Below are 10,633 nucleotides of genomic sequence, written 5' to 3'. Positions count from 1 at the left end.
GAGGCAGAAGAAATGAAGAGTTACTAAATAATGGGCATAAAATTTTAGTTAAATAAGGTAAATAAGTTATAGGGATCTGCCATACAACATCATACCTAAAAAGTCAATAATGTATTATACACTTAAAAATTTGTAAAATGGGGCCTCTAGGTGGCTCGGTCAGTTAAGCATCTGCCTTTGGCTCAGGTCATGGTCCTGTGTTGGACCTCCCCACTCTCCCACTCGCTTGTGCTTGTGCTCAATCTCTTGCTCTATCAAATAAATTAATCTTCTTTAAATTTTTAAAAATAATAATAATAATAAAAATTTGCAAAGAGAGTAAATCTCATGCTAAGTGTTCTTCCCTCAATAATTTTTCAAAATTACATAGAATGACAGCTACATGGCTTTTTGTGTCCTTTTATGGGCCTAGAATAATTTTTCACATGTCTCAATGGTGACCTTGTAGAATTTTTGAAGTTATTTTATTTTTTAATTCATAGATTTTTCAAATATTTATCTATGAGTTAACTTTCATGAACTCTAAGTGATAGCATATACCAAAACTTTTCAGTAATACTTATTTTTCAGAATTTTATTTTCTAATTTATTTTTAGCTAAATGGGCCTATTCTGCTTGTTTCACCACATTTGTGATCACATAATAAATACAACGGTTTCACTGACTTGATATTTTTTTTCTGAAGGCAGACTGTCCAAAAATAAATATCCAAACTGTTAGCTTAATTATTGATAACCTCTTGGCACCTAAGGTTGATTTTACAACTTATTAAAAGCATCTTAAAGCAATTTTGTCAAAAAAAATTTTTATTAGGAAAATCACTAAACTTATTATATTTCAGTGATTCTTATTTTTACTTTAAAAAGATAGACATGAGGAGTGCCTGAGTGGCTCAGTCGGTTTAGCATCTGCCTTCAGCTAAGGTCATGATCTCAGGGTCTTGGGATGGAGCACTGCCTTGGGCTCTCTGCTCAGTGGGGAATCTGCTTCTCCTTCTTCCTCTTTCTCTGTCCTCTCCCCTGCTTATATGCTCTCTCTCTCTCTCAAATAGAAAGATGATAGATAGATAGATAGATAGATAGATAGATAGATAGATAGATAGATAAATTAGAAATTAAAGTCCCAGAGTAAATGCAAAACCTGTCTTTCTGGAATGGTCTTTCTTTCATCTTTAATATTTTTTTAAAAAGCATGAACAGGTCCCATTGTCAAATTGGAATAGCTACAGAAATTTGTAGTCTGCCCTACCATTAGAAATGATTCCCAATCTTTGCCTCTACCAATTCCCATTCATTTCACAAGAGATGTTTTCAACTTGATTTTCAGCCTCATTTGCAATTTGAAGTTCTGGTTAAACCTGTTCTGCTCTCATAATAAACCTAAACCCCCACCGATACCAGATTTCATCTGCCATAGCCAAAACCACATTTTGAGAGCTTTGCCACCTTGCAGGATTTTGGAGAACATAAACCAGATGCTCCCACAGATGAAGTTGCTGAATGAACTGGCTCTTTCTGTAGAAACTTATCCCCATAAATATCATATCCTGCTGGCTAAAAGTACCCAGTTTAGCTGTCCTATGGTTGCATTTATAGTTGGAATATAACTACTAGAGGCCTGTCTCGTCACCTGAGTCCTCCTATCCCCATCCCTTTCCATTCCCTGGTATATATCTCCAAGGCTTGGTATGCCAAACACATCCAAAGTTTGTTCTTTCCCAAGTGGAAAGAGACTGATAGATGGCTAGACCCCAAGATCTCTAAAATTCAAACTCCACTCTACCACACCCATCCTCTGCAAGATTTTCAAGTTCATCCTAGGGAGTTGTGTGCAAGAAAGAAGACAGAGCAGGACAAATAAATACTTTATTATTGCTCTCAATTCTAATGTAATGTCTCATTTAATGTGACCATACATTCACATTTGCCTGACACTGCCTTTATCCTTGGGAATTAATACATCTCTACTTCTTTACCTTTCAGAAGTGTTGAGATCTTGATGTTATATTACACATTTTCCCTGATGTTCATAGGTTGCATTGGTTTACATTCAAATACCGTGTGTACTTTGCCTGGATACCAAGGCTTATGTGTCAGAGATATTCTAGGCTTTCCCTTTGGCTACTTTCTTTCTAGACTACATCCAAATCACCTAAAGGTGAGTAAACGTGTGCCCAAGGGAAAGTACTTCCACTTTAGTAGTTTAGTGATGGGTTAGGAAATAAAGAGGTCTTTCCAGGACAAAAGAACAGTGAGTATTACAAATGTAGAGTAATAACCTTCTTACTTAACATTTACCCAGCACATCAGCCAGCTGATTCACCAGATTTGTCAGGATAATTGGCAAAAAAAAAAAAAAGTAAGATAATGAATAAACCATTTATATACATATTTCCCTTCTAAACTTCTCCCTGTCTGTGATGACTCTGTCTTTCCCCTGAATTAATCACAATATGACTCTTCATGGAATAAATAGCATAAACTCTAGAAAAAAAGGTATGTTGTTCTGCAGGCTTATATATATCCTGAAGATACTTTCTTATGTTTAACCCATAAGATACTTTCATATTTTTCTTATTACTAAAAGTCATAGCTTGCTTAGCCAGCAGTAGTACTTTGCCACTGCCCTTTTCTGGCAACTGAAAGGGCATGCTTAATGGATGAGTAGCTGACCCTGGACTGAGAACTCCATCGCCATTCCACTCTAGACATCAAGTGGAATGGCGCCCAAAGTTCTGTAAATGCAAATGCAGATAAATCAAAACTAAATTCCAGACTAATTCTTTGGTAATACCATACCACAGATGCCAGCACTCAATTAACTACAAAACTAAGTAGCCAATCCCCTACCATCTAGCAAATTGTTTGTATTTTTCTGTAATAAGACCTCTATGTGATTATTATATTTTACCTTGATTTAAGATGACAACTTTTGCATTCCCTAAACATTAATTATGGCTGGATTTTCCTCCTCTCTGCAATAGCAAATAGGTAATTAGATGATCAATTCCAGCATCCTGCCACTTATCTCATTGGAGGCATTTAAAACAATTAGCTCATCTATTTGTTCCCTTTAAAGAATACCAAGCATGGCTCCCTGTGTCTGTTTGGAGGAATTATCACTAAAAGTGCCAAATGTGGGAAATAAAGTGCACTGTAGCACATAATGTGGTACAAATCACAGCCAACAAAATGTTAGAATTGAGGAAATCCCCAAATGGCTCCAAACACTTTGTCCAAAATCTCCCTCACAGGTGCAGGATTCAGGGAGACTGAAGAGATACAGAATGATGGAAATACATTTCTTTAGTAATTTGCCACTGGTATCTTTTTTTTCGGCTTTAAGGTTCCAATTTTTTATTATAGAGTCTTGGCAAGATAGTGAAACATGAACATGTATGTTGGAAAAACTATGAACTTTTATAATGAAATCAAAACATAAAATTAAATTTTAAAAAATTCCAGAATCTGTCTATCCAGAATTATCCCAAACTAATATTTTTCGATAACCTAGTTATTCAGAAAGAAGAAAGTACTCATAATGAGGACAAATATTCTGGGTGAAGGTTTAAACACTTCTGGAGTTTTGTTTTTGTTTCTGCACCTTTATACAAACTGGACTGTTTGCAAGGATTTTTAAGGTATAGAGTTGCATGAGATACAGATGGAGAACAAGTAACTTCTGTTTTAAAATTGGCTTTCTTTGACCATCCTTTAATTGCTAAGGAACTTCTATAGAAATTGTCTTGCTTGAAAAACCTTTCGTTTTCTTAGTTTAATTGATGTAGAAGATAAAAGCTGCTACCTCTTCTCCTGGGTCAGTATATCAACTGAAGATACCTTCAAAGAGAACATAGCCACACAGCTTTTTTTTTTTTTTTTTTTTTTAAGATATAGAGAGGATGCACTTTGGGGAAAAACACACACAAGGTTTGAAGGGTTTTCAAGGGTGGAAAAAAGGTGCTTTATGTACAGACTAGGAATGAAGTCAATGTTGTATTTACCCAACTGATGACCTCCATGGTAATATTTAAGGAGTTCTGGGAGAATTTCTCTGCCTCAAAGTACCCCTCCTCCGAAGCCAGGACCTTTTATCCTTGGGTCTCTCCTTTGGAGTTTCGAATGATTTAAGACTTCAGAAATTTTGTAAAGTGGAACACATTGCATTAGCATATAATGTCCCAACTCCTGGTCCCTTTCCAGGTAGGCAGTTACTGGAGAGAACAAGTTCTTGGGGGGATAACTAAGACCAAGGATTGGAAGGAAAGAAATCAAACCCCAAGAAGAAAAATAAGGACCTAAATATGTTTCACCATTTATCTCAGGAATCTTCAAGGACAAGACTGTTAAAACAACTGTAAAAATGTGGGTTGTTTCTACTTTTTTTCCCATGCATTCATCCATCTCCTTAGCAAACTGTAAGTAGAAGATGGGAAGGGGGTCCCCACATTTGCCATCAATTCTTTACACAGCTTGGTCATGGCACCAGAACAAGGCAAGGTGGACAGAACAGGTGCTTCAGTATCAAGCTGAGTTTGAATCTCTACTTTGAATTTTCTATCTGTGTGACTCAGAAGAGTCATTCAGCCTCTCTATTGTTTAATTATTTAATTTGTAAATAATTGTAGGATTTGCCAGCTGTATGCAAAGTGCTTAGCACAGACAAAGTGTTCAGGAAATGATGATCAATAATCAAGAGTACCAGACAAATGTTGGTTGAATGAAAGATTTTAGAAATGTGCCTGTCCCTTAAGTATCTGAGTGTAAAACTGTAATTTTGATTTTCTCATCAGTCAAAGGAAGTACTCTCAATCCCATGGTCAGAGTTACTGAGGATGAAAATAATAGCTGGATGAATTTCTTAAAGTAAAAATATGTCTAGATAATTACTTTACCCAGAAGTTTTACTTAAAACTTCAGTTTAAGGGCACCAGGTTACTCAGCAGTTGCGTGTCTGCCTTTGGCTCAAGTCGTGATCCCAGGGTCCTGGGATCAAGTCCTACATCAGGCTCCCTACAGGGAGTCTGCTTCTCCCTCTGCCAATGTCTCTGCCTCTCTCTGTGTGTCTCTCATGAATAAATAAACAAATTATTTTTAAAAAACCCCTCCAGTTTAACAGAGAATGGGGGAAATGTGGTTTTGGAGTCATCAAATGAATAGCATAACTGGAGATTTAGATGTGTTCTCCCATTAAATTTAGGATGTTTCCTCATAACTGTGTCCTTTGGGCTGTCCATGTTGCTGATTTCAATTTGTAGAATCTATTGGCCTATTCTAGATTCAAGTGTTAATTCATCTCTCAGTGTTTTATGATTTTCCCCCTCAGTCATTATTTTCTATCTTTTCATTGTGAATTGTCCAGTAATAGATTTCACTAGCTTTTCCTTCTTCTGATCTTTAAAAATCTATGATTTGAGTAAAGTTCTTAACATTACTCTATTATCAGCATCTGGTTTACCCCTTTCTGAAAAGATGTGTCACTTCTGTGCTAGAGATATTTTCCAACAAAAACACTCTTCTGTGTTCTGCAAACCTCTTTTTATCTCTCAGTAACATCACCAACATCTTCCAGAAGTTTTCATTTCACCATCCCTGATCCAATTCAATGTATAAATCAATGACATTCTTAAAAAATAAAAATAAATAAAAATAAATAAATCAATGACATTCTTTATCATATTGAAGTATGTAATAAACAGAGAATTTCCTTCCTTACCATATCATTGAGGCTACTTTCTCTAGCCAACAATAACCCTTTTTTTGTATAAACCCAATGTCCAATGATGCCATCTCTCTTATTTTTAATACCAATTAACACTCATAACTTTAATTTTCTTTCCAAAGATCATTTTATTTTCTAGTAATTCTCATAATCATTTCTCCATTCTCTTACCTTTCCTTCATAGCAAGGATTCATGGGATGGTATTAATTTGTTGTTAACAACTAATATTTAAACAAGATGAAATGAATATAATTTATATTCATTCAGTAATTTATAATTACTATGTATTGTGTTGTTTTTATTTATCTATCCATGGAGTTTCTTTATGCAACTCAATTAGCTTTCCAGTAACCACATAAATCCTTCTGGTGATAAAAAACCAATCTTGAAATTCTTTAGGATCATAGACTGCATATTTGGAAGCTCATCTAAAAATAATTCCAAAAAACACGCTGGAAACCACTGGTTTTCAACTCGACTCTTCCAAGAAAACACAAGTTAGTTTCTGGTATTGTTTTGTCCTAATGTGACTGTGCTTATGCTTTTGATTTCAGATTAAATAAAGAATGTAGTGTTTCAATACATTCCAGATACCCTAACTGGTTTCTCACCAACAGCAATGCCAGATTAGTCATTTGGAGGTCGTCTGGTTTCTGGCAGAGAAAAGCAGAAGTGAGTTGGACAAGCTGAATCATTAATCAGAGTTGGGGACTTGAAGCCCACACAGGTCTTCAACCATGACTAAATACAAACTGTAACTAAAAGAGGGTCATTCTTTAATTATACTTCAGAGAAGAGGTTCTCTAATCTAACCTCCCAATCACTTTATTGGGCTAAACATTAAATTTGCAAAATATCTTTAAGAAATGGGCTTGTGGATATCACATCATCACAACTTCATCTTATGTGGTATGAGCTCCTTCTAGACACCTTCAATTTGAAGTAACTAATTCTAACATATATGTTTTTTACAGAATCATAACATTGAGAAGGACTTCGAATTTCATCTATTTAGCACCTTTTTCTTAATGAAAGGACACTATCTCATAGAACATAAGCAATATTTTTCAAGGTTATAAATCTTCCTAATGACAGATTTGTGTGACAAGAAACCAGATTTTCTGACAACACAGTCTTCATACTTGTTCCCTGCTCAAAATGAAATCACCTGCCCCTCTTCTATTGTTACTATAGCACTATCTGATCTTGTAGGTCTCTGTTGACATTGAATAGGCCACCAACTGGCTATTTAGGAGTTTTTCCAAAAGTTGTAGATTTCTATTCTTACTTTATTTTATTTTAAATCCTAACAATGCAGTTCTTTAAACTCTTTTTTTTTTTCCTGCATATAATTCAGGTAGATGATCTGAGAGCAGGAGTAATGCAAATGCTTTTTTCTACAGTACTATGTGTATTTTTGCCACTGGTTGCCCACCAGTGATTGGATCATGCAGAAGATCAGGAAACCATCCTATTCTTTTTATTTAGCCAATTACAACTCCATGCTCCCTTTGCTTATCATCATCATATACATAATGAGGCACCACTTACTCTGTTTCAGTGTAATATACTGACTCCAGTCAAACTGCTTGGAAACATGCTGGGTTACTGTTCCCTCATCCCCCATTAGAGCTCATCTTTCCAGAACTCCTCTGAAGCACAAGTATTTTCATAGCCATAAAAAAATGGTCTTAATAAGAGTGTAACATTTCAACAAGTGCCTGTCCACTAGGTCCCAACTCATAGATTAAATTACTTAACCATCTTCTATTTCACCAACTTATTTTTAGAATTGTACTTTTTCAATGTGTTATTGGCCAGGAGTCTGAGAACAGCAGGGTTAATATAGCACATGGTAGAGTTAGCCCATCTGTTCAGGTTTCCATCCAACCATGTCATTTTATGAGCTCTCTCTAGGAGGTTTTTGGTTATCCAATTTGTAGTACTCTCTAATATAAACAGCCTGGTATCATTTGAGAAGCTCAGTGAGCCAAGCCAAATGATATGAAATTGCTAGCAGTAGTAGAGTTAAATTAGAAATGCTTTAAAATATATGTATTATATATAATTTTCTCTCCCGTTTACACTTGGAACACAGGTATACATGTTTACATAGAAAAAAATTGGGGAATACAGATAAACAAAAAGAAGAAAGGCATTAAGATCATCCATAATTTCACCTCCCAAAGGAAAACACTGTTAACATGTTAGAATATATTCTTTCAGATTTTATCAATTAATATGTAAGAATGTACAAAAAATGGATTTACAAAAATCCTCTATGTGAATTTTTTAAGTAATTTTATTCTTATCTCACAATACAAGGTGAATATTTCCCCTGTAAAGTGTTTAACCTAAATATTGAATATGTATATTTTATTTGTATTGATGATAATCTTTAAATTATCAAACAAATTTAAATTACTGGATACTTTAAATAATATGTATGTGTTACTATCACCCATTTCAAATGAATATTTTTCTAAAAATATTTGAATTTAAATAGGTTGGTATTTTGTTTTTTGTTTTTTTTTTTTTAAGATTGTATTTATTCATGAGAGACGTAGAGAGAGAGAGGCAGAGACACAGGTAGAGGGAGAAGCAAACTCCACGCAGGGAGCCCAAGTCATCGGACTCCATCTCCGGTCTCCAAGATCTCCAAGATGGGCTGAAGGTGGCGCTAAACCGCTGAGCCACCAGGGCTGCCCTATAAATAGGTTTTAAAACTTAAATGTAAATAGCTTCTGGATAGTCTCTAACACTTAAGACTAAAGTAGCTCGGGATTTGTGATTCTAGCTGAATTTTAAAGATGATTGAATAGGTGGACATGTGTATTGCTTGGCATGATTGGCTAGACCAGTGATTCTATACCTTTCTTAGTCTGTCTTGGCACATTTTGGGGAGTGCAGACACCTAACCACAGGAGTAGTAGGTTTCAAGTGTGGGAATGCTAAAGGAAGCCCATATTGGATAAAACAGATTGTGTGGGGGAAGTAAAAAGAGACAAGTCATATTGGATTATAAATACATAAAGCAAATTCTGTCCTTTAAATTAAGATTTATTAAAGGTCCCTTTACTTATATTCACAAGATCCTAACTAAAAGTGCAACAAGACTCCACAGGACAGTATATGCCATCTCATCTCAAACAAACTTCATATCCCAGACCATAAAGTTATAAAATCAGTTCTACAAAAGTAATAAAGCTTTTTCTTTGACAAGAAACATTTAATTAGAAAAGCACAGATTTAATGCCTCCAGCAATCCTATCTCTAATCTCAACAGTGGTCCATTTTTGATGGAAATTTTGTGCTGATTTCATGGTGACTTCCTGGAAAAATTTGACATATTTCATGGTCATTTCATGGATTGCAAAAAAAAATGCACACAATAGTGACTTAATTATTATTTCATAATAAAATCTCAGTGTCCAGAAATCTATCTCTATATGTCAAGGTTGATGTGGTCACATCTGTCACCTCACTGTAATTTCCATTTTCTGGAAACAGTTCCCAAAAACAAATCCTTAGGACTGCTATCATTCACCCTTCAGAGACACAGCATCCCCAATTCAAAAGTATCAAAGAGATAGCTTCAGGAACAATGTGGTAGAGGAATTGGTATATGTTGCCTTCTACTACCCTGCTAACTCTCCTCTCAACCCCACAAAGACAAAAAAGTGGAGTAGAGGGTAGGAAGTCCTGCAACTTGGAACTAGAGACCAAACTCACCACACACATTTTAGGGAATTCCGTCATACGTAGTACACATGAGACAGAACAAAGGAAATAACCACTCACTATATCACACTCTACTGCTTTTCGAAGAAAGCAGGGCATCATTTCAGAAAAAAATTAAAGGAAACCTTCTTTACCCTAAGCAATATCTCTGACTGAGTCTGACCCCAAAGACAGGCATTGGGAGAGATAAGACCAGTCAACCAGAGTACTTTCCTTAGATCAGCAGTATTTGTGGCAGGTCTGCCAAGACTGGAAGTCCGAGTGCACGAACACTCAAATAGAAGTCAGCAAGCAGCAGGAATATTTCTTGACCCAATTTCTTCCTAGCATATTGGCCTGAAACACTGGGCTGAAACACATTGTGATGAATTAAATGAAGGATCATTCCTTTAATGAGGCAAAACATATTTCTACTTAGCTGCCAGGGACAACAAGAAAGAAACTGCAGTTGGCTATCAAATACTAGAGCAAAATCTAGCTCAAACAAGAAACCGGATATGTTTTTACCCCTGGTATATAATTTTTACCAGGCACTAAAACAAGGTTGCAAAGAGATAGCTTCTTTGCTAGAACTTGACATTGCTTAGCTTTCTGCTCTTAAAATTCAGTCTGCTGGAAACCTAGAGGTTTAAACCTGAATTATCCATGCATCTAGCCTAAGAAGGAAGATTCTAAATCTTTCCCACCCAATGGTTAACAGAAAAAATGGCCTCATATGCTGGGTAAGGGTCGACCAGGATAAACCTGACCCATTTTATAAAAGAGTAAATGGGGGAAAGAACTCAATAATTTAAGTTAAAATTTTTTGCAACAGCACTATATACAAGAAATAAAATAAGAAAATATTTTGAAAAGTAAATTACCATAGGAAATGTGAGTAAATTTTAGACAGCATCTACCTTCTGCACTCCAGATATGAAATCAAACATATACTCTATAAACCAAGTGATCACGAGACTACAAACTGTGACGAAAATGGTCGTGTAAGAGTTAACAACAACAACCAAAAAAAAGGAAAGAAATTTGAATATGCTGGGAGGCCTCAGTGGCATGATTCTGGTCCAGAGATCAAGTCCCACATCAGGAGCCTGCTTCTTGCTCTATCTCTCTGCCTCTCTCTCTGTGTCTCTCATGAATAAATATATAAATAAAATCTTTTTTAGAAAAAGA

The sequence above is a fragment of the Canis lupus genome, chromosome 12 (assembly GCF_048164855.1).
Source record: "Canis lupus baileyi chromosome 12, mCanLup2.hap1, whole genome shotgun sequence".
In the NCBI taxonomy this organism is placed as follows: Eukaryota; Metazoa; Chordata; class Mammalia; order Carnivora; family Canidae; genus Canis; species Canis lupus.
The sequence above is the reverse complement of the archived record's forward strand: the minus strand, read 5'-3'. Positions refer to the sequence as shown.